This window comes from Ictidomys tridecemlineatus, chromosome 6, assembly GCF_052094955.1.
Source record: "Ictidomys tridecemlineatus isolate mIctTri1 chromosome 6, mIctTri1.hap1, whole genome shotgun sequence".
NCBI lineage: Eukaryota > Metazoa > Chordata > Mammalia > Rodentia > Sciuridae > Ictidomys > Ictidomys tridecemlineatus.
In genome coordinates this window covers 198,995,264-199,020,481 of record NC_135482.1, presented here as the reverse complement: position 1 = coordinate 199,020,481, position 25,218 = coordinate 198,995,264, and positions in this window count along the sequence as shown.

Genomic DNA, 25,218 nt, shown 5'->3' with positions numbered 1-25,218 from the left:
ATAAACCTTTCCTCCTCTAACTTGTCCTCGTTGGGTGTTCTAATCAGCTCACTTCTCCATGAAAAGCTGACTCCTGCAATGACCAAGCGGGACTTACTCCGGGAATGCTGGGAATGCTGGGAGGCTCACGGGTAGGAAATTCATTAACACCATCCGCCTCTTCATGGAGGTCAAAAGAAGAAATAAGATCATTTCCAAAGATGATGGAAAAGGCTGACGAAGAGTGAAAGAAATGAAGGATGTTTTCTTTACAGGTAAGTGTGCGTGTCTCTGTCCACAAGCCGGAATCTTCCTTACTGACAGACTAGGGGCGTGGGCACTGAGGAGGTGACAGGGTAGAACTGCCAGGTGCTCTGCTGCTGCATGTGCCAGCCAGAGCAGCTGAGGCCCAGGCTCTGGGAGAGACCAGAACCACTGGCTAGTGGCGAATCTAACTCCAACAGCACAAGGATCCTGTGTGACAGCAGAATAAAAACTAATGTGCAGAAATCAGTAGCTGATCACACCCAGACAAAGACCAGTCAGAGTGAGCAGTGGTAGGAGAAGCCTCACTGACCCCGGTGCTCAGGAACAAGCCTCGTGTGTGGTTGCAGCACCTGTCGCATTGCCTCTGACAGCACGTGACAGGCTTGAGCCCTACAAGATGCCACCTGCTCTTGGACAGCACACCCCAAAATCTCTCTTACATGCACACACGCATGCACTTGCAAGAATGCCCTCAGTGCACACATGCACACACATGCAAGAATAATTAGGAAATCACAGAGGACGGAAACCTAACGGGGACCAACAGGGAGGAGCGCATTGGAGGCAGAGCACACCAGCCAAGCCGCGTGGGCCTGGCGCGTCAGCAGACCCGCAGAGCAGTGACCATGGCACAGAACCAGGAAGGATGTTCGCACACGGAGCTGTGTCATGATGAGTGTGGCTGATACAGTTTGGATCAGGATGTCCCTGAAGGCTCCATGTTGAGGCTTGGTCCCCAGCTGGTGGACATGAGAGATGGTGGAACTTAGGAGGGGGATCTGGGGAGGAGGCTCGGCCCCGAGGGCATGCCCTGGGACCACAGGTCTGGTCTCCAGCCTTGGCCTCTCTGTCTCTGCCTCCAGATGAGCCATTTCTCTCTACCACCTGCTCCTGCCTTGAGATTCGGGTTCACCTAAGCCCAGAGATTGGGGCCAACTGAAAACCGTGAGCCCAGATAAGTCCTTCCTCCTCTAGGCTGCTTTTCTTGGGTATTTAATGAATGATGGAGACTAATAGTGGCCTTTTACATCATGGGGACAGGCTGGACTTGTTGATAGGTGGTACCTGAACACCTGGCTGGCCAGTTGTAGAAAGGAGATCAGGTGTTCCCAGCAGACCAGGGATTAACCCCAGTGGGCCAGAGAAGTCACTTACACAGCAGAGAAAACAGCAATTTCTCTTTAGCCTCAGTGCAAAGAGAGATTTCCTAGCTGTGTGGCTCATATGTTCATGGCAGTAAAAGGTGCATAACTTTGTAGAAATTTGAAAATTCTTACATGAAAAAAAGGGAATGTGGTCAAAAATCAACTAAAAAATCTGAACAAATATATGCAACAAGATCTAATATTCTTAAAAATAAAGCTCTTAGAAATTGAGGACAAAACCCAAAACCCAAAACCCAACAGAAAATGAGAAAATGGCATGAACAACTTACAAAGATGATGTAAAAATGGCCCTTACACAGGAGATGTTCAGACTCACGACTGGAGAATCACAAACAGGAGCGGCCCTGCAGTACCGCCCCCTCCTGAGCGTGGCGGGAACTGCAGGGTGCACTGGCAGCCCCCCGGAGGCCCTCCCGCTGCCCAGCTCCCAGGGGTGTCCCACGTGGGTGGCTGGGGACCTACTGCACATCCTCTCCTCACCTGCAGGTGCGAACCGAGGCTTATGGTAACTCTCAGGACCACTGAGGTGGGGAGTCTTGCCAGAGTTTCCTTCTTGAATGGAGAACATGCAAAAAAAATGGGGTGAAGGGAGGTCTGGATTACACACTTAGGGTCATTGGGGGCATTCATTTTAAATGTTATGTTGAAATGCAAATATTTTCAAGTTTTACTTCAAAATGAATCTGGAGAGTCAGTATTCAGTCACGGATCCTGGCATCGTGTTCTTGTGTTCACTGAGCTTTGGACTCAGCCAGAGTGGTCTAAGAGTTCACCCTGGGGATATTTCCGGTGTATGAAAACACCTGTGCGTCGGCCACCTGGTCCATAATCACCAAATGTGGAAGACGGAGGAGGCTGGCAAGTGGTCCTGGGTTCATAGTGTGGCAGGTAGGGGGCAGGGGCTTGACAGGTGTGTGTGTGTGTGTGTGTGTGTGTGTGTGCATGTGTGCGTATCGGGGAAGCAGTGCCAACCTTCTGACCCTACCTAGTGCCTGGTTCTTGATCTCAGTCCACCTCCCTAACAGCAGGAGCCAGATTTCAGGCCCAGGGCATGAAGGTACCAGAGAAGCCTTGAACATCTACTTGGGCCAGAAAATCAGGCAGACCCAAAGAACATGGGCGTGTTAAAAGATGGGGGGCAGTTGGAACAGGCCCCAGGCCAGCCTGGACGATGTGGGCAGCACCGTGGGTAACACACTGCAGTGTCATGGCCCAGAGAGTGGAGTAAGGATCCTAGTGGAAGTGGACGTTAATGAGCAACTGAATCAGTAGATAAAAGGGGAGAAGGGGCAGCTCTTCCTCAAAGCAGAATCTTAACTAATGAACAAAAAAAAAAAAAAAAGAAACAGAAAAATGTCCCTCAGCAAGCACTGTACACCACCAGGCAGTGTGCAGTGGGCAGGCGGGGCGGATGCAGGGGTAGTGGAACGTCAGTACTTGTCGGGGACAGTGGCCACAGGTGGTGTCTTCAGAATGAACTCACCTGCAGTTCCCCTGCTGTGGGCACTACTAGAAGGACTGCCCCCAATATGTTCTATCTAGAACCTAGAACCACCTGGCAGTGTGCAGTGGGTGGGCGGGGCGGATGCAGGGGTAGTAGAACTTCAGTTTTAAGCAGAATCGTGTTCTGGTTAGTCCTGAATACCACCTGCTTGGATCTTTCAGAACACCAGCAGCTGGTCACCAGAGAAACCAGCTGGAGAACAGATTGAAATGCAGATTCCTGGGTCCCTGCACAGCTGTTGGGGGGGGGGCCAGGACTATGAACCAGTAAGCTCCCTGTCCATCGGTGAGCCCACCATGCTTGGGAGCTGTGGCCTGGTCCCCCCATGTCCCATGTGTCACACACACTCTTCCTTGTGTTTAGTCTCAGGGTGGAGAGACCTGCCTCCCTATGGGAGTCGAGCTTCTCTCCGAGCCTTTGCACACACTCTGCTCCCAGCAGCCTCCTCTGTTGGAGGGAGGCTTTTCTGGACTCCTGGGGCCTCTGTGGGAGGCTCTGGCTCTCTGCCCCCCACCGCCCAGGGAGGAGCACTGACTTAGCTGGGCCTGAGAGAAGGGATCTGGACCTGTGGCAGCACCTTTTCCCCCTGCTGGCCGCTTCAGGGACATGCAACACCATTCCTGCTGGGCTCCCGGGCTGTGGTTTTTCAGGGTGGGACCCCATGGAAGGGCCTGGGAAGTGGGGGCCCCTCAGCCCCCACAAGATCTGGGAAACCTGCCTAACTCAGAGGAACAGCCGCAGTCCCCCACCAGGGGCTTCGTCCTTCCCCAAGGAGACGTTTCCACCCACATCATCTGCCTGCCTCGGTTTCCCCAGTTCCGTGGGGACTTAGGTGGGGGATTTCAGGGTTATGTTTACCATCACTGAGGATTTTGTCCTCGTTGCCAGAAGAGAAGTGGACGTTCTCTAGTAATTCATGGTAGTTCTCAGCACCGTCAGCTGGATAGTTCTCATCAATGCCAGCCTCTTGGGTGTAGAACATGGAAGAAAAGGAGGAAAGTTTTCTTCACTACACGCTTGTGAACACTGTGGCACAGGCTTTCTGTTAGAATGGTGGACTAGAGTGATGAAGTTTTCATGTGATACTTTAAAAATGTGTGTTGGGAAGTCAGTCTGTAAACTGAGGCAAGCGTTATCTGAGCACTTGAGCCCAGTGTTTGGGCCTGGGCAGAGGTTGGTGAACAGATCCTAGGAATTAGAAATGTATCCACTTCTGAATGCAAAGTCCTGAGAGAAGGTCGACCCTTCCTGCTGCTGAAGACATCCCTGCTACTTTATTTACTCATATGGGCAATGTGGATTATCGACGGTATGAAGCTGCATGGTGGAAAAGCACGTTCTCTGATCACTACTCTGTGGCCCTGGCCTGTCGTGTGTCGGACCTTGGTTACCTCCTGTCAAGTGGCTGCCAGGATCGCCCTGCACTCAGAAGCCTCGTGTGAGCAGACAGGCTGCTGTGTTGACTAGGACGCCCTGGCCCCTTCACAGTCCTCATTTCCAAGTGTCTCGTGTTCCTGCAGTGGCTCTGCCCTCCCTGTATCCCGAGTGTGAGCACATGCGTGAACGAGCACACCAGAGATCATCCCAGAATAAGGGCAAATTGTCCCTCCAGGCCGGTGTGACCTCCTCAGACCGGGAAGGACATAGCACTGGCTTTGGACAACTGTTTCTGTCACATTTCCACAGGTCTCTGCCAAGACACAGCTGCCAAAGGAATGCTGGAACAGCAGGGCCCTGCTCAATGCCCCAAATCTCAGGAACACATGCAATTAGAGGGTTAAAATGTGGTATACTTGCTTTTTTTCGTCATTATTTTTGGTGGTAATGTAGCTGCTGATCTTGGTGTTTCAAGGGTTACTGATTTCTCTGGATCCAAAAGCTCTTGGACAAGAAATTCATCTTGGGAAAAGCACACAAGGACATGTTAGAGCAGCGATAAGGACTGGTGTTCTGTGTGCTTCCATACCGCGGGCAGTCAGTGAGCACAGTGGACAGGAAAAGGAACCCAGGGAGGGCAGTGGCAGGGGCCTGACTCCCTGGAGAACCTCCTCTGGGGTGGGCAAGCCACTGCCTCCCTGGATGGTTCCAGAATCGCTGAGACGGTGCACTCTTCTCCTCAGCACTGCCCCCAACTCTAGTCTGCACCTGGAGTGTCCTCCAAAGGCCTCTGTGCTAAAGGCTTCCACTAACGGGAGGTGTGGGGCCTTTAAGATGGGCCTGGGGTGTGGCCCTGGCCCCTTCTCCCTTTTGTTCCCAGACACGAGGTGGATTTTGCCTGCCACCCTTGTCCACCGTGACCACTGCCTGGCCACAGGCCCAAAGCAGCGAGGCCACCCAGTCGCGGACAGGACCTCCAAAACCATGAGCTAAACTTTCCTCTTCATGAGTTGATGATCTCAGGTGTTTTGTCACAGAGACGGAAAGCTTATTAACACACACCCCCCAAAGACACGGTGCTAGAAACCTGGCCCCAGACATGGTCACAGTTCTCCTCCCAGCCCAGTTGTCATTCTGTCCCATCTCTGCCACCGGGTATGAGTGTCTTTCCTGATTGCTACACAAGTGTGGCCTTATATTCTTCCTGTGCTTCCTTCTGACCTCTCCTAGGAAGCCTCTACCGTAAGAGTCCTGGACGTGGTGTCTGACAGGCCCGACCTCCATTCTGGCCCTGCTCTCAGAGGTGATCTGGGATGAGTTTCTTGCTCATGTGTCTGACCTTTGGCTCCCTTCTATAAAATGGGGTTTCTGTTTATCTCACGGGCCTTGATGAGGGTCAAGTCACACAGGGACCACGGTGGCAGCCACGTGCATAGCCACTGGGAATCGCCACCATCTCTGCAGCATGGCCATCGTTTCATCTGGGCCAGTGCTGGGTGTGCTGCCCGGAGCAGCTGGTGACCAGCCTGTCCATCAGGAGACGGGGTCACCTGCAGGATGGGGACCAGATCTCCTGAGTCTGGGAGAGGAGGGGCTGAGGAGCGTGATTGGCAGCGCACACGTGTGGACTGGGGGCGTTCACTCAGTTACTTCTCCACCCAGGCAGGGGCAGAAGATGCCCCCAGGCCTCTCCCCCAGACCTGGGGCTGCCCCCTGAAAGGGCCCCGTCAGCTGATGGGCATCTGCGTCCATCACAACCTCCTGACGGGGCTCAGCCTGGACAGCAGCACTGGCAGCCCGGCTCCAGGCTCCCTGTCGGTGGAAGGCCACCTCCAGCTGCTCCTGACACTTAGGCAGAGGGCTACTGGGAGGTGAGCCCTTCATGGAGATGTTGTGAGCTGGGGTCTCCTGTGCTCCAGGTCCCACTCTCTGCTCAGAAGACTTCTCCAGGCCTCAGTTTCCCAAGTGTCAAATGAGGGGTTGGACCAGACGATGGGCACTATCTAGGGCAGCTCTGGCCACAAGGACACACATTGGAAGGTGGCTTGTCCACCCTGAGGTGGCCTCTGACCCTGAAGTGTGCACAGGATTTGGAGACTCGCTGTGATGAGAGACTGAGAACGTCTCTGAGTAAGTGGACATTGGGGCTGTGGTGTGGTCCAGTGGCAGAGAGCTTGCCGGGCTGCTTGCGGCCCAGGGTTTGATCCCCAGCACTGCAACAAACATGACAACAGTAATAAGAGAGGGCTATATTGCTGATGTTGAAATAAGTTACATTAAGTGAAATACGTTATTAAACTGTTTTTTATGCTTCTTTTAAATGTGGCTGCTATGACATTTCTCTCTACTGCAGCTGTCACTGCATCTCTGTTGGGTGCGTGGACTTGACCAGGGCCCTCAACCTTGCCGCGCTAGCCCACGGGGGAGCTGCGGGAACCCTGGTGTGCCAGCCTGGCCAGTGCCACAGAGCCTGGATCCCTGGGGTCTGGCTGGTCTGTGGACCTCAGCATCAGCAGGGCTGAGGAGGGGAGGGGGCCATGGCTGAGCCTCGGGCCCCCAGGTGCATCTGGTGAAACACAGGTCCCCTGAGGGAGTTCTGGGTGGGCTCCATCCTGGGTGTTTCTACCGAGTCCTGGGTGATGCAGACACTGCAGGTCCATGGACTTCACGTGGGAAGTGAGTTTGTGGTGCTAACAACAGTCTGAGGATGACGTCATCTTTTAAATTTCTCGGGAGGTGGACCTTTAGGTGTGGGCACTACGCTGTGGGCTGTGGGAATGTGGTCCTGGCCTCAAACCACATCAGTCCTCCCACAGCCCCAGCTTTCACAGCTTTTCACAGGGAGTTGGGAAATGCCTGTCTCCCAACCCTCCCCACAGACCAGGTGACACTTATGGGGGACCCTTACCAAATACTGTGGCCACGTCATCATCTAGAGCTTTAGTACTTGATGGACTTGAACCTAGGAGAGAAATAAAAATCCAGTTTAACAACGTTTGCCGAGTTTTCATTTACTTCTCTGTAAACGGATACGATCGTGCCGGATGCCCGCCAGCCTGCTCTAGGGGAAGGAGCCCTGTGGCACCCCAGTCCCTCCCACGGGGGCTGAGAGATGGCCACTGGAAGTCCCCTGGGACTTGGCTGTCTCATCTGGACAATGGCAGGAAAGGGGGCACCCAGGCTCAGCTGTGAGGATGGTGCCCACCCTCCGCCCAGGTGCCCTGAGTGCCCTCCTGGTCACTGGAATCATCTGGTGCGTGATAAGAAAACATCCCATGTCCACAGATTTCTGGGCCCATTCAACTGGACAAGCAAAGGAAAGGAGCACATTGTTACACTTTCTGAATGTGAGGATGACCAACTGGGCGCCCACCAGGCTGAGAGGCAGATCCCCCCCCTCCTGCCCAGCAACCAGGCCCAGCTCGGTGCAGACAGCCAGGGAAGGCTCATCAGCCAGCAGACGCTGCCCTTGCCTTGCTCTGAGAACTCTCACCCACACCCCAGGGGCGCCCAGGGTCGGCAGGGCGGCTGCCTGGTTCCTGTGTCCGTGTGTGCTGCAAACTCACAGAACTCAAGTGTGCCAGGTTTGCCTCCCACAGGCGCTTCCTGCAGCGAGTGCCCTGGAGCTTAGCAGTGGGACTGGGGAGGGAACAGATGTGGTGCCACTTCATGCTCTGGTTCTGAATTTGGGGGTTGGAGGACCCAGTGGCAGGTCACCCTCTTTTGTGAGCAAAGCATTCCAGTGTGGGCCCGTCTGCAGGGAAGAATTAGAGTCTCCTGGGAGAACCGTCAGCCCAGGATGTCCACAGGGTCTAGGGCTGTCCAATCTGCAGCCTTGGTTGCCTGGTGAACAGGAACCGTACGCTACGTGACCAGGACACTATGGCGATTCCAAGAGCTGCTTTCTCAGCAGCATCCATGAAGTGGTTCCTCCCTGCTGACATTTAAGACTCTTCTTTATTAGAGGCCGGGGCGTCTCAGGGTCTTGGTACATTCCCTTGGCTCAGGTTGTCTCAAAGTCAAGGTCAGCCTCTTCCTGCGGCCTCCAGGTTGAGGGTAGCCCCCACAGAGGGCCAGCATGGCCGCTGCACCTTCCCTTCTGAGCCACAGAGAGCTCTGTCTGAGAATCCAAAGTTCCAGCTAAACCAATGACAAAGCTGATTTTCAAATGGTTTTAATGATGGACAATCTGCATACCAATCACTCATCTGCACACGTGCTGGGAACAATGCAGGAAATATGTAAAAAGGTCTGTGCTGGCAGTGACAATTGCTTCCCAGTATGCTGACCTCCGGCAAACAAACAAACACAAGTACAGTTCTCCTCGGATGAGACATTAATGGACCATTAAGAATGGGGACAGCTGCGCTGCGCAAGCACATTGTTAAAAATATTCCTTTCTTTTGCGTCTGTCCGTATCACAATGGAGGCATTGTGCAAGTCAGCCCTGAGCACATGCATAAAGTATTGACGTCTCATGGTCTCTGCGATTCCACGTGCACTGTCAATGCAGCCGCTTGTCACCTCCTCCCTGGAGTCGCGGCTCCAGACGGCACATGCCCGCGTGTCAGGACGCTCCGCGGCTCTTCTTCTTGTTGGCATCACACACATTCTGGTTCCATGGAGGTCCACTGTGGAGTTCTGAGTTTGCTCTGGTTAATTCGGGGCATGCAGGATGGCGCCCTCCTGCCTCATGAGGACCAGGTCATGTGCTGTCCCTCCCCTCGGTGTCCACCACCCCCACGTGAGGACCCGCAGCAATGGTCAGCTCGTGGGAGATGGTTGGAAGACCTCAGAGTTGGGTGAGGAGATCCCATGTTGCTCTTGGAGAAACACCCCTTCCTGGCCTCACAGGGGAACACCTCCAGGGCCACCCAAGGTCTCCACCACGCCTCAAGCAGGGGGAACCTCGAGGGCCACCTAAGGTCTAAATCAGACGGCAAGATGGAGACGATCCCAAGGGCCACCTGAGGTCCCCACCAGGCCTCATGCTGGAGATGACCCAGAGGACCACCCAGGCTTAACCAGGTCAACCATGGAGGTGACCCAGAGGACCATCCAGGTCTCCACCAGGCCTCAAGCTGGGGGGACGACCTCGAGGGCCACCTGTAGTCTCAACAGGGTCTTAGGAGGTGATGACTGGCAAGACTGAGCCACACCTGCTGAGCAATTTCCAGGGACAGGCGAGAGCTGTGTGGGCAGCTGTGCCCAGGAATGGACGAGGGGGCTGGCAGTGATTGAGTGAGGATGTGACCTTTGCCCATTCTGGAGCCTTCTGGCCCCCAGTGCCTCCCAGCACTTCCTGGATAGTTGCCCTTGAACCCTGTTCCTTTAAAGAAAGAAGTGAGGAGCTTTGGTGTCTTCTTGATGCTGCTGGACCTTGGTAGTGCCCACCCTCCCCACAGACACGGGCTGGAGCTGGACAGTGCAGCCCTGGCAAACGCTGGGTGTGTAGAAGGGAGAACAGGGTGGGCACCCATGGCCAGCAGCTGAGCCCTGTCTCAGGAGGGTCCCCTATGCATCTGAGTGTGCATTGGGTGGGGATGACTCTGTCTTAGGCCTCCCCCAGTCGGGCTCCTCAGAGGCTCTCTAGAGGAGGCCCTGCGGGACCTCAGGTTCTCTCCTGGCAAGGCAGCTGCTGAGTCAGCTTAGTGACGACCTGACTTGGTTTGCTTTCAGTGACATCTGCTCAGATTCTTCCTCCCCTTCTCTGGACCCACCGCTCTGGCCTACCTACAGCAGAACCCTCTTAGATCAGTCAGCAGACAGTTTCCTGGCCCCCAGGGACCCCACCCTCAGACCTCTGTCCTCGTTTGCTTTGTCCAGAGTCGAGCCACCTGCACAGCCCCTCGACCAAGGGCTGCCTGGCTCCTGACCCAGCATGGTGGGAGGCACCGGGGTCAGCGGGACCCAGGTGAGCACCCCTGGAGCCTGCTGCACTTCTGACCTCATGGCTGGGACGAGCCAGTGCCTAGGGACAGTGGGCAAAGCCAGAGGTGCCCGAGGCTGTGAGCTCTGCTCTGGCTCCTTGTGTCTTGACTCCGGGGCTGGGAGCCTCTTGAGTGTGCGGCCTGCAGAGGACATGGCGCCCCACAGCAGTCTCCAGTCCTCCTCCTGCCACGCCTCTGCTGCTCCTCCACCTGACCGCCCCGCCTGGCCCTGCGGTCTGGTCCCTGCACCTCTTGGCGTCCTGGGACTTCTCTCTTCCTGCTCAGTGGCTCAGCTTCCTACAGACACTTCAAGCCCTGTCCAGGGGGGGAGCTCAAGAGACTCAGCCAGTTGAGGTGGAAAGGAAAGCGGTTCATTGGAAACAGACATCTCAGCCACAGAGTCTCCTGAGGCCTGCCTCAACGGGGGTCCACAGCCCCCCCAGGATCAGGCACCAGGGTGAGAGGCGAAAGAACAAATGCTGAAAATCACACCCACAAACATCAATTAAGACAGCTTCAGCCCTTATCGAGCAGGTGAGCTCAATTATCTCCTCTTTGCTGGAAACAACTTGAATAAAATCATAAAGTGGAGATCAGCCGGTGAGTTTTCATATTGGGCTGCCTGGTTCACAGTGGAGATTGCAGAGTGAGCTGGAAAATCCGCGTGGGACTGACTGTGTGCCTGTGCAGGCTCCAGATCGCACAGATACCAGGTCATCCCTAAAATCCCTCAAAGGAGGTCTGCTCGGGAAGAAGAAGTGCTTGTAAATTAAACGTTCCTGGAACGACCAGAAATACAGAGACGAACCCAAAGGTTTCACGTTCACATTATCTGGGACAGTCTTCCGCGCGTGAGCCAGGAAAGGTGGCCGCAGAGGGGAGCAGGCAGGACCCCAGGGCTGCAGCCCAGAGACAGGCAGGCTCGGCCGGTCCAAGGCAGGGCAACAGGGCGTCCCTGGGCCACACGGCCCTTGGCAGGTGTTACAGAACCTTTGTTTGCGACACTTTGTGAGCACCTCAGAGCTCAGAAAGTGTGACAGGCGTCACAGGGTCTCCCTCAGAGTTTCTAAAGGACCCACTGTTGAAACACTCACTGCTAACTTCCAGCTTCCTCTTTCATGTGGAACAGAGAGGAACATATGTGGCGTCTGCTAATAAGCACGCTGTTCAGCCACATGGAAAACCTATGCCGTGGAGAACACGCCTTGAAGAATCACGAGGTGGCAGACCTGTCCCTGGCTGGTTGCCGCTGGGTCCTGGAGCCACTGCCAGCTTTCCATGTGTGACCACAACTGCCAGAAGGAGGGCGAGGAGGGACAGTCTTGTTTGCAAACTCTGCCTGAGAGCAGGTGTCTAGGGAGGAAGGTGTCTGGGAAGGAGGGGTCTTGGTGAGGAAGCGGGAGAGCGGCTTTGTCCTCAAATGGCTGAAAGGTGTTTAATAAAGAAGAGAAAAATGAAGAACAAAAAGTGGAGGTGGGCATAGAAGGTGCAAGGGACTGAGGAGCACAGAGATCTTATCCCCGGCGCCAGGCGGGCCAGCGCTCGCCATTGTGAGGACCATCGTATCGACAGCCGCTGATGCGGAGCCACGTCTGGGCTCTCTCTGCTGACGGGACAGGCCTGTTCTTAATAAGAGATCCAGGAAGGTTTTTCTTTACCCATTGAGTCGTCTTCCTAGGAAACAAAGGTCCTGTTCTTGCCAAAATAATTTCCTGGGCCTCGGCGCTCCTTTGTTGGGTTTTGATGGCTGAAGAAAGTGCAGTCCCCTCAATGTGGCAAGAGCTAAGGGTTTCATTCTTTGAACAACTGTTTGCTTCTATATCTGCCTTTAGAGTCTTTTATTGCTGTTTTGATATCGGGTAACTAAGTCGTGTTCCATAGAAACCCGCCATCCTGTTTAATCAAGGTTTCAGAACTTTGACATTTTGGACAACTTCCCCAAGTCAAATTTCAACTGAATTATTTCTGACCTCGCGCCAGTTCTGAGATCCTTAGAGGACCTGGAAACTCGCAAGGGCTCCTTCACCAGCTGTGACATGTTGAATTACACAGGAAGCTTTTCCACGCAGAGTGGAGGTAGCCTTCTTCATAGGATACGGCAGGAGTGCCCATGGCCCGTGGGTGAGAAGTCGGCAGGAGTCCAGCAGATGGCCACTCTTACTGTCTGTGAAACCTCCTGGTGCAGTGTCCTCCTGGTTCCAGCTCCCATCTTAGGGTGTGGGGCTATGGGGATGACCGGAGTTGCTCGTCCACTGCAGGGCAGCGTCTCTCCTTGGCTCGGCAGCACACTCTTCTGTCCGTGCTGTCTGTGATACTGTTTTGCTCTCACACTTATGGCAAAGCGCCATCACCTACAGTTCAAAGCATCTTCACCTTCAGGAGGTCCATGGAGACCCCCCGCTGTCCGCGGTCCAGGCTCCTGTGGGAGCTAAGGCCGTGTCATTGGACTTAGCACCCATTTCTAGCATGGGAAGAAACTGGTTCTTAAAACTGTCCCCAGGGTCCAGCAGAACAGGATCCATGATGCAGGGTTATAACGGACCGTTATAAGTTTATAAGTTTGTGTAAAACATTGCAGGTTCCTTAGCAAAGAACTCCCGCCCCTTTCTCTTCAGCTATCCAAAACTTATGGAAATTTGATGATTATTCTTTTACAAACAAAAATCAAGCGTCTAAACATCTTCTCACTCAGGTCACTCCAGGGTCCCCTTGGTTGCATGACCACATCATCTCTAAGTAAGCGTAGTGGACTCTGTTCTCCTGCAGGACGTGGGGCACGGCTTCGAGGCTGTGGCTGGGCTGCACACTCAGGGCCCGGGAGCAGGAAGGGCGTGGGCTGGGCCACGCTGTGGAGGCACAGTCTGCCTGGGCTCCTGAATCCCTGGTCCCCGCCTGGCCGTCAGTGAGAAAGCCCACTGTCAGGTCTGGGAAGCGTGGGGCTCGCGAGGAGCCTCAGGGGAGAGGAGGTCACCCAAATCCCCAGGCATCCCACAGCCCCCCCGGGCTCCAGGCTAAGGAGGCCTTGAAGGGCCAGCGTGTCGTCCCTGAGGCAGCGTCGGCCACACGCATGCACACAGTGCAGCCACCTCCAGTCCTGAGCACCTGGGCAGAAACCAGGCTGAGGGCTGTGCTGGGGCTCAGAGGCAGAGCGCTTGCCTGACATGAGTGAGGCACTGGGTTCAATCCTCAGCACCGTATGAATAAATAAATAAAAGTCTATCGACAACTAAAAAACTATTTTAAAAAAAACCTCAACCAGGCGGAAGGCTGGTGGACAGGGCCTGTTTCTGTAGCATGGCTTGGTTATCCTGGATCAAAAGGGGCAGAGTGTAAAGAAAACTGCATTCTAGTGGAGATGCCCCGTGGTAAAAGTCCTGCGCGTCACCTCGGGAGACCGTGGCTCTCTGCTTTTCCTCCCCTGTCAGCCGGACTGGACCTGGTGTGGCTCCCTGAGTCCGTCCCTCCTCTCTCCCCGCGGGTGCACTGAGCACCGAGGTCCTCAGCACTGGCTGGAGAAGTCACTGTGCCTGCCACAGCCCAGGACTCCAGGAGCTGCCACCACATCCTCAAGCAAGAGCCAAGTGCTGGGAGCCGACGTGCAGACCTCTCCCGTGCCCTCTGGACTCAGGGACTGCCCATCCTCTTCTTAGTAAATTCCTGCTCTGCACCAGCACACGCCCCACAGATGGGAAAAGGAACCTGCCTGCTGTGAGCCAGGGGACGGACCTCAGAGTCAGGCCTCTCGGAGGCACCCTTTTGAGGAGGCCCTGCCTGACCTAGACGTGGGCTGTGATCCTCCACACCTGCACTGGCAGGTTGGCTCTGCCCCCAGGCACCCTTAGTGCCCCCTGGGGGAAGTCAGCCGGCCGTCTGAACCAGAGGCTCGGAGAGTTCTTTAATTGATATGAGCTGCTGGACAGGATTCTGTTGATGGTGGGTGTGCAAAACCAACCCCTTGACACGTTGGAAGAAAGTGTCTCACGTGAAGTGGAAAGACCTCGGTGCTAAGGTCCTCCAAACACAGAAGAGTGTGAGTGTGTGTGGACGAGGAGGGGGAGTGTGTGTGTGTGTGTGTGTGTGTATGTGGACGAGGATGGGGAGTGTGTGTGTGTCTGTGTGTGTGTGGACGAGGCGGAGAAGTGTGTGAGTGTGTGTTTGTGTGGACAAGGAGGGGAAGTATGTGTGTGTCTGTGTGTGTGGACAAGGCGGAGAAGTGTGTGAGTGTGTGTGGACGAGGCGGAGAAGTGTGTGTGTCTGAGTGTGTGTGTGTGTGTGAGTGTGTGTGGACGAGGCGGAGAAGTGTGTGTGTGTGGATAAGGAGGGGAAGTGTGTGTGTGTGTGTGGCGAGGTGAAGAAGTGTGTGTGTATGTGTGTGGATGAGGCGAAGAAGTGTGTATGTGTTTGTGGATGAGATGGAGGAGTTGGGGGGATGAGGCAGGGAAGTGTGTGTGTGTGTGTGTGTGTGTGTGTGGATGAGGCAGGGAAGTGTGTGTGTGTATGTGTGTGTGTGTGTGTGGATGAGGCAGGGAAGTGTGAGGGTGTGTATGAGGTGAAGAAGTGTGTGAGTGTGAGAGAGTGTGTGTGTGTGGACAAGGTGGGGAAGTGTGTGTGTGTGTGTGTGTTTGTGGACGAGGCGGAGAAGTGTGTGTGTATGTTTGTGGACGAGGCGGAGGACTATGTGGGGGAACGAGGTGGGGAAGTGTGTGTGTGTGTGTGTGTGTGTGTGGGGACGAGGTGGAGAAGTGTGTGTGTGTGTGTGTGTGTGTGGGGACGAGGTGGAGAAGTGTGTGTGTATGTTTGTGGACGAGGCGGAGGAGTGTGTGGGGGAACGAGGTGGGGAAGTGTGTGTGTGTGTGTGTGTGTGTTTGTGGACGAGGCGGAGAAGTGTGTGTGTATGTTTGTGGACGAGGCGGAGGAGTGTGTGGGGGAACGAGGTGGGGAAGTGTGTGTGTGAGTGTGTGTGTGTGGGGGGACGAGGTGGAGAAGTGTGTGTGGGTAGATGAGGCAGGGAAGTGTGTGGGTGTGTATGAGGTGGAGACGTGTGTGTGAGTGTGTGTGTGTGTACGAGGCGGGGAAGTGTGTGAGTGAAGAGAATGTGTGTGTGTGTGTGTGTGTGTGTGTGTACGAGGTGGAGAAGTGTGCGATGACTAAACAGGGTGAGTTGTGAGGCTCGGATGTTCTTCCTTTACTTTCAGGTAAATGAGAAAACTCCCAAAATAAAAAGCTAAAATACATAATACATGTGCACAGTTCTCCCCAAAATTCTGGATTTTAAAAGGGCTTCGAAGATTAAAAAAAAAATTCCACTTCCCCCCTCCCTGAAAGAAGTCGCGGGGAGCGAGGGAGGAAGGAGGAGGCGGCCATCACAGCGGGGCGGGCAGCCTGCTTGGCCCTACCTGAAGTCAACTCTACCAGCTGCAGCTCGGCTTGCCACCAGCAGCACAGCAGGAGGACGAGGACCGGGGTCCCCACTCCCCTACTCACAGCCATGTTCTACCTGCCCAAGGAGGAAGACCGTTCCTGCAGGTCCTCATGCCCCACCTTGGTCTCCAGGATACATGGAATGTCAGTACCTGTGACATCAGCACAGGAAGTGTGGGGTCACTCAAGGTCAGGCACCAGGCCCAAGTACAGGAGGCACAGGGACAAGGGCCCAGGGTTCTGGTGGAGGGTCAGCCCTGGAGGCCCAGGTACAGGAGGAACAGGGACAAGGGCCCAGGGTCCTGGTGGAGGGTCAGCACTGGAGGCCCAGGTACAGGAGGCCCAGGGACCAAAGCCCATGGTCCTGGTGGAGGGTCAGCCCTGGAGGCCCAGGTACAGGAGGAACAGGGACAAGGGCCCAGGGTCCTGGTGGAGGGTCAGCCCTGGAGGCCCAGGTACAGGAGGAACAGGGACAAGGGCCCAGGGTCCTGGTGGAGGGTCAGCCCTGGAGGCCCAGGTACAGGAGGAACAGGGACAAGGGCCCAGGGTCCTGGTGGAGGGTCAGCCCTGGAAGCCCAGGTACAGGAGGAACAGGGACAATAGCCAAGGGTCCTGGTGGAGGGTCAGCCCTGGAGGCCCAGGTACAGGAGGAACAGGGACAAGGGCCCAGGGTCCTGGTGGAGGGTCAGCCCTGGAGGCCCAGGTACAGGAGGAACAGGGACAAGGGCCCAGGGTCCTGGTGGAGGGTCAGCCCTGGAGGCCCAGGTACAGGAGGAACAGGGACAAGGGCCCAGGGTCCTGGTGCAGGGTCAGCCCTGGAGGCCCAGGTCCAGGAGGAACAGGGACAATAGCCCAGGGTCCTGGTGGAGGATCAGCCCTGGAGGCCCAGGTACAGGAGGAACAGGGACAAGGGCCCAGGGTCCTGGTGGAGGATCAGCCCTGGAGGCCCAGGTACAGGAGGAACAGGGACAAGAGCCCAGGGTCCTGGTGGAGGGTCAGCCCTGGAGGCCCAGGTACAGGAGGAACAGGGACAAGGGCCCAGGGTCCTGGTGGAGGGTCAGCCCTGGAGGCCCAGGTACAGGAGGAACAGGGACAAGGGCCCAGGGTCCTGGTGGAGGGTCAGCCCTGGAGGCCCAGGTACAGGAGGCACAGGGACAAGGGCCCAGGGTCCTGGTGGAGGGTCAGCCCTGGAGGCCCAGGTACAGGAGGCTCAGGGACAAGAGCCCAGGGTCCTGGTGGAGGGTCAGCCCTGGAGGCCCAGGTACAGGAGGAACAGCGACAAGGGCCCAGGGTCCTGGTTGAGGATCAGCCCTGGAGGCCCAGGTACAGGAGGAACAGGGACAAGAGCCCAGGGTCCTGGTGGAGGGTCATCCCTGGAGGCCCCAGGTACAGGAGGCCCAGGGACAAGAGCCCAGGGTCCTGGTGGAGGGTCAGCCCTGGAGGTCCAGGTACAGGAGGAACAGGGACAAGGGCCCAGGGTCCTGGTGCAGGGTCAGCCCTGGAGGCCCCAGGTACAGTAGGCCCAGGGACAAGAGCCCAGGGTCCTGGTGGAGGGTCAGCCCTGGAGGCCCAGGTACAGGAGGCCCAGGGACAAGAGCCCATGTCCTGGTTGAGGGTTAGCCCTGGAGGCCCCATGTACCAGCCCTTCTTCCCTGTTTCTTCTTTGTGGAGGTAGCGTGGGTGGACTCCATGCTTCCTCTTAGCCATGTCAGAAGAGGCTCAGCCCATGTGGTCCCCAGCTTTTTTGTTGCTTTTGGGGGCACAGGTTTTGGGGGAGACAGGTTCTGGAGTCGGAACCCAGGTGTTTTCTTCCACTAAGCTGTATCCCCGGCCCTTTTAATGTATTTATGTTTGTCTTGAAACAGAGTTCGCTAGCTGCTGAGGCTGGCCTGGAACTTGCCATCCTCCTATCTGAGCCTCTTGAGTCTCTGGGATCTCAGCATGTGCCCCTGTGCCAGGCTGGATGGCCTTTGCTATCCCTTGCCCAGCCCAGGTTGGGGGCAGAGCATGCCCCCACAGGTTGAGGCTAGGTGAGGTTTAGGGTTGGGTGGGTGAGTGCTCTGGCACCACAGTTTCGCAGCATGGTCATGTGGGCTTTGGCCAGCGGGGGCACCGCAGGTGCTGTCCTTGCCTGGCTCGGGTGGAAGGTGAAGGTCAGTGCCGGCAGCCTCCTCTCCTGTGAGGCCCCACTCTGGTTCACAGTGGGCAGACTCCTTCGTGTGCCCTGGTGTGATGAAGAGGGAGCTGCAGGTGTCTTCTTAGGGGGAACGCCCCCAGGCCCGGCTGACCCCATGACTTTATCCAATTCTGATCACCTCCGAGGGCCCACCTCCAATTTTAACCCCCTGAGGATTCAGGGGTGAAGCCGAAATTCTGTCTACAGAGTGAGGCATGCCGGTGCTTGTCCCTGTCTGGGCACCAATTCTGTCCACAGAGTGAGTCTCGGCCGTGCTTGTCCCTGTCTGGGCACCAATTCTGTCCACAGAGTGAGTCTCGGCCGTGCTTGTCCCTGTCTGGGCACCAATTCTGTCCACAGAGTGAGGCTCACTGGTGCTTGTCCGTGTCTGGGCACCAGTTCTGTCCACAGAGTGAGGCTTGCCCGTGCTTGTCCCTGTCTGGGCACCAATTCTGTCCACAGAGTGAGGCTCGCCTGTGCTTGTCCCTGTCTGGGCACCAATTCTGTCCACAGAGTGAGGCTCGCTGGTGCTTGTCCGTGTCTGGGCACCAATTCTGTCCACAGAGTGTTTCGCGGGTCTTGTCCCTGTCTGGACACCAATTCTGTCCACAGAGTGAGGCTTGCCCGTGCTTGTCCGTGTCTGGGCACCAATTCTGTCCACAGAGTGAGGCTCGCCCATGCTTGTCCCTGTCTGGGCACCAATTCTGTCCACAGAGTGAGGCTCGCCCGTGCTTGTCCGTGTCTGGGCACCAATTCTGTCCACAGAGTGTGGCTTGCCCGTGCTTGTCCCTGTCTGGGCACCAATTCTGTCCACAGAGTGAGGCTCACTGGTGCTTGTCCGTGTCTGGGCACCAATTCTGTCCACAGAGTGAGGCTCGCCCATGCTTGTCCCTGTCTGGGCACCAATTCTGTCCACAGAGTGAGGCATGCCCGTGCTTGTCCATGTCTGGGCACCAATTCTGTCCAGAGTGAGGCTGGCTGGTGCTTGTCCCTGTCTGGGCACCAATTCTGTCCACAGAGTGAGGCTCGCCCATGCTTGTTCCTGTCTGGGCACCAATTCTGTCCACAGAGTGAGGCATGCCTGTGCTTGTCCGTGTCTGGGCACCAATTCTGTCCAGAGTGAGGCTGGCTGGTGCTTGTCCCTGTCTGGGCACCAATTCTGTCCACAGAGTGAGGCATGCCCGTGCTTGTCCGTGTCTGGGCACCAATTCTGTCCAGAGTGAGGCTGGCTGGTGCTTGTCCCTGTCTGGGCACCAATTCTGTCCACAGAGTGAGGCATGCCTGTGCTTGTCCCTGTCTGGGCACCAATTCTGTCCATAGTGAGGCTGGCTGGTGCTTGTCCATGTCTGGGCACCCTTTTTGACCTGCACTCTGGGGCTGGGAGAGCCCTCCTGGTTTCAGTCCTTCCCAGGATGGTAAGACGGTGGGTACAACCATTGCCTTTGGGTCACTGACCTTGAACTCTGGCTCCCTTTGGCCCAGCCCCTCTGCATGCTCTCGGTGGCAGAGTGCTGGCCTTGGTGGGTGCTCCAGGGCTCAGGACCCGGCCCCCTGCCTGCCTCCCGGGGCGCTTGCCTGTGCCCGGCCACAGCAGCCGTGAGCCCACTGCCATGCTGGGCCCCTCTGCAGGGCCACCTCGCTCTTCCCCCGTGGGGCTCCACTGAACCTGCCTCTCTGGAGCCCTTTCCTGCGTCCCCCGGATGTCCGGCCTGTGCTCCGGGAGCCAGCAGTGCCATGCTGTTGTTAGGGTCTCTGACTCTGTTGCTGTTTGCTGGTGGCACTGTGACCCTGACCAGCTTAGGGGGTATTCCACGCCAGTCCAAGGCTGGGCTTGGCAGGGTGGCAGAGTTTGGGGGTCCTGGTGGGGGAGATTGGTCGGTGGCACTTGTAGCCATAGCATAAGCTCATGGAGTGACCAACATGTGCCCCTGACCCCCTGGCAGGGAACAGGAGAGGGCCGTACCTCCCTACGCTGCCCAAGTTGGGAGTCCCTGGAGCAGGGGTCTACCCCCAGGAAACCTCAGAAGAAGCCCCAGGAAGTAGTGACCATCAGGTAGCACGTCCTCCTGTCACCAGACCCCCAGTTACAAAGCCTCCTCAGCGCGTCTGCACTTGTTCCCACTCATGGAAATATCCCGCAGACCCATAATTTGGCAATGTACATATAACGAATTGTTTTAAAAACAGAAGTGACGCTGGCTATTGTAATGTGTGCTGTTTTCTGAAGGGAAGAATTAGAGAAGCGTCATCGGAGAAGTAACAAACAGTGGTTAATGTGCTGCTTCTTGCGAAGACGCAGCACAACTTATAATCTTCCTTCGCGGGTGCGAGCTGTCGGTGTTTCATCAGGCCTGCGCGGTACTCAGGTGTTCCGGTACCGTTCAGGGACCGCCTGTCACTGGCCGAGCTGTGGGGCTGCACTGTGGTTGGCTCTGGAGCTCCTCTCTCCAGCCCTTCTCTGGCCTCTGTGGTCATTGTCCTGCTCACCTCTGTCTTCAGAGCTCTCAATAGGGCTCCTGGGACGGGAGCTGTCAGGAGCACAGAGTTCTGGAGCCGCACAGATGACGCCGGCTGATGCCTGGAAAGGCAGAAGGGACCGGGTCTGTGTCCCAGGGTCACGGCCAGGCTGGGCCCGTGGCCAGTCCCTCCCAGAGGGTCCACGGGGTGGGGTGGGGAATCCGTGCAGACCAGTCCTGCCACTGACCTGCCCAAGGTCCCGCAGTGCAGGGCGTGTCCCCAGGGCCATCAGCCTTGACTTCCGTGACCCCGAGGTTCCTCTGCGGGGAATCCCAAGGGTGGTGACAGAGCAACACGCAGGGGAATGCCACCTGTCCTCGGGAAGCCATGGTGGAAGGTTTGCGGGTTCTGCCTTCACACCCTCGTTCCCTGCCTTCTCACGGGGTGGGTGTGTGTTCAGAGGAGGGCGGGCCCGTGCTGCTGTCACAGGAAGTCAGGTGTGCTATGGTTGGATCTGGAATGTCCCAAGAGGCTCCTGTGCTTCTCGTCCCCAGGCAGAGTGTCCCGATGTCCCGGGAACGGGGTGCTGGAGCTCCGGACCTTGGTTCTTGTTTTCCAGCCACAGGGTTTTGTTAGGAGAGGAGGTGAGGTCAGGCTCCAGCAGGGGGCACTCGGGAGGGAGGGTGGGTGCCCAGCAGGGACCTGCAGGCAGGCAGTGCTGTTTGGTGCTGGCCAGGGGAAGCCCCCACTTTCTGCAGTCTGCATCATCCTGTTGTCTCTCCTCCCTCACTTGGGGGGGGGCAGGTGGGTGTCTGACCCACTCGGACCTCCCTGGAGCTGTCAAGGTGACCATCCCACCAGGGGAGCTTCGTCTGCAAGTCCACCCTAGGCACCTGCCGACTGCGTCTTCCTGCGCCTGTGCTACTTGTGAGCTTTCCCTGGAGAAGAACGGGACCCCTGAGGCGTGGATCCTCCCTGCACAGGAGTGGCCGTTGACCTTCCTTCTGCTGCTTGTTCACAGGGTTAGCACGCCTGTGGTGCTGCAAGTTCACTGCCGGCCACTTAAAGAGCCCCCGTGACCCAGCCACAGGTGGCCCCTGGGGAGCGACGGCTGAGGGCTCCAAGCCCACCAGTGCCTTAGTCTGTGCACGGTTCTCCCTCAACCTGCCCCTGGGAGTCGGCTGCTGTCCGCTCTGGTTACCGGAACCCAGGGTGACTAAGGATGGAAACCGGGCATCCTGAATGTCTGAGCCGTGGTGTGTGGGACAGTGGCCTCCCTTCTTCCCAGACTTGACCTTTCGGCCACGCAGTCCTGCTGCCTGGCCTGGCAGCTGCCTCGACAGGCCAGCTCCCAAGGTGGTGGCTGGAAATGGGCTCCAGTAGCACCCCCTGGACAGTAGAGCAGAGTGGAGCAGGTGGCCAGGATCTCACGTCACCGTGGTGCTCCATGAAGGGACAGTGCTGGCAGGTGACGGGGGGAGACCAGAGCCATGCCCCTGGTTATGACCACACACGGGTGACGAGCATGTGGGCCCCACCTGGCTCACTTGGCCACTCAGCATGTCACTTATGGCCTTAGGCTAGAGGGTGGCTTCCTGCCAAAGTGAGTAGTCCAGAGTCTTTAAGATCCTGAACCACACATGCATGCGTGTACATGTACACATACACCAAGCACATGCACATCATACACCACACATGCATACACACAGACACACACTACACACACATCACATGCATGCATACACACAGGCACACACCACACACACATGTACACACATCACATGCATGCACACACACAGGCATACACACTACACATGCATGCACACACACCACACACACATGCACCCAGACAGGCACACACCACACATACACATGCACACACATATCACATGCATGCATACACATATGCACACACACTACACATGCATGCACACACACCACACACCACCCACACAGGCACACACACATCACATGCATGCATACACACAGGCACACACACTACACATACATGCATATACACACACATGCACACACTACCCACACATGAATGCAAACACATGCACACACATCACATACATGCATATACACAGGCACACACGCTACACATACATGCACATCACACACTACACACGCATGCACACACACACCACCCACATCACCCATACATGCATGCATACACACACCACACACATGCACACACACCACCCACACCATCCACACATGAATGCAAACACATGCATACACACATCACATACATGTATACACACAGGCACACATGCTACACATACATGCACATCACATATCACACACACATGCACACACACACCACCCACACCACCCACACATGCATGCACACACACACCACCAACACTTGCATGCATACACACACCACACACACACATCACATACATGTACACACACATGCACACCCACACCACCCACACCACCCACACGTACATGCACATCACACACTACACACACACACACCACACACGTGAGTTACACCCTCACACACCACACTTCCCCTTCTTTCGGGCCCCACTCTGCCCCTTCCCAGGCCCTGGGTTCCCAGGCCCCTGTCTGCTCCCCAGGGCTCCGTTCGAGAATGCCAGGTGCAGGAAGCAGGAGGACTCTACACGGTCCCTTCAGTTCAGAGACCTCCCTCGGGACTCAGCATTCCACAGGTCGGATTGAAGCCCTCTGGCCACGGGCAGGTTTTGCAGAGAACCTTAGTAACGACCCTGGGTCTGCTGCCTGTCCACACGGAGGGTGTTTGCCAAGCACCGCCTGCCGGGTTCTGGCCTCGCCAGGAGAGTGCCCAGCGCTCCCACATGGCAGGACCGGAGCAGCAGGTGGGGCAGCTGCCTTCCCCGGTGCTGCTGCTGTCCAGGATTCCCGCTGGCCACGGGGAAGTCTGCAGGGCCCTGCAGTTCCCAGAAGCAGCCGTAGATGTCGACACAGTACGCAGCTGCTCAAACCCAGCGGCTGCAGCAGTGCCTCTTTGGCTCAGGTGGCTGCAATTCTACCCGTAGAGCGTTCTTCCTTCGTTGAAATATGGTGTTAGTGGGGTTCACTTAAAGATTGCTTTTAGAAAGGACAACATGTTAACAATTGCCAGCCGTGACGCTGAAGGGCTAATTAATTGGGGAAATAGCTTTCCCATGGGATCGAGGTCTGGCAGGTTGAAAGCGCAGGCCACAGAGATGGGCACAGGGAGCTGGTGGGGCCTTCCTGAGGGTCTTGGGTGGCTTAGGGAGGGAGGGAGGCTGGCCTCTCTGGGTACACACAGGGTTCCCCATGCAACCCGTCCCTCTTTCTGCTCCGCTGGATAACGGACCTCCGTGCGTTTCAGTTCCCGTCAGCAGGAAGTGCGGGGACAAGAGGCTGGAGACAGCTGTATCTTTCTAGTTGAAACCCAACACTCACAATTCTGAATTCTCTCCGTCTGTCGTGCCGTGGCTCTGGGAGGTGAACAGGCCAAAGCTGTCATTCCATTTCAGTAGATCTCGTCACTAACTGAGCTCATGGAGCTCACTTCATCCCATTAGCGCACCTGACTCGGGGGCAGAGTGGCCCTGGAGCCTCCATGTGGTCAGGGGTTCAATGCAAACTTGTCTCACACAAAGAGATCTGCAAAAATAAGCCAGCCATTTAGCTCTGATTTCCTTTCTATCGATTTGCACTAGGTACATTTAATTCTGAGCTCGCAGACAGCCGGCCTGGTCATTGAATGGAGGCTTTGTATCGAGGACGCCATTAGGAGACTGGAGGGCGGGAGCCGCAGGTCTCCACTGGGAAGAGGAGTCGCGAGTGGTTTGACTTTGAGATTATATTCATGCCAGAAGCTTAGTAGGGCACCGGCCGGTGCCATCACTAGGACCACGAGTCGGGTGGACCTGGCCGAGAGGCCCACCTGCCCCCAGGCAGAACAGGCACAGCCAGCCGAGTGCCGAGTTACGGGAGGCAGGAGGAGCGGCCACGCTGCCTTGGGAGCATTGAAAGGCCACACAGGGCTCTGAGTGCGTCTTCACTGGGAATAATTCATTGTAATTTAAAAATGATTTTGAGGGGCTGGAGTGGTAGCTCAGTGGTAGAGCACCTGCCCCTCACCATGAGGCCCTGGGTTCAGTCCTTGGCACCACATAAAAATAAACAAAACAAAGACATTTGAAAATAAATAATAAAAATAATTCTGATTTTATGAACACGCGCTGCCTCAGGTTGGGAACCGAGGCGAACACACCCTGGCCCTGCAGGCCACACTGCGCTGTGGTGCTCTCTGGCCGTCACGTGGAGGGGCTTCCTGGCCCAGGGCCTGGCCTCTCCAGACGTCCCTGCAACATGGCCTGCTTGGCCTCGTGTGGGTGAGCCGCCCAGGAAGAGGGCCCCACCACCGAGTGAACCACGGGAGGGTCTGCTTGGCCTCGAGTGGGTGAGCCGCCCAGGAAGAGGGCCCGACCACCGAGTGAGCCACGGGAGGGCCTGCTTGGCCTCGTGTGGGTGAGCCGCCCAGGAAGAGGGCCCGACCACGGAGTGAGCCACGGGAGGGTCTGCTTGGCCTCGAGTGGGTGAGCCGCCCAGGAAGAGGGCCCGACCACGGAGTGAGCCACGGGAGGGTCTGCTTGGCCTCGTGTGGGTGAGCCGCCCAGGAAGAGGGCCCCACCACCGAGTGAGCCACGGGAGGGCCTGCTTGGCCTCGAGTGGGTGAGCCGTCCAGGAAGAGGGCCGACAGCGGAACCACGGGAGGGCCTGCTTGGCCTCGAGTGGGTGAGCCGTCCAGGAAGAGGGCCCGACCACCGAGTGAGCCACGGGAGGGCCTGCTTGGCCTCGAGTGGGTGAGCCGTCCAGGAAGAGGGCCCCACCACCGAGTGAACCACGGGAGGGTCTGCTTGGCCTCGAGTGGGTGAGCCGCCCAGGAAGAGGGCCCCACCACCGAGTGAG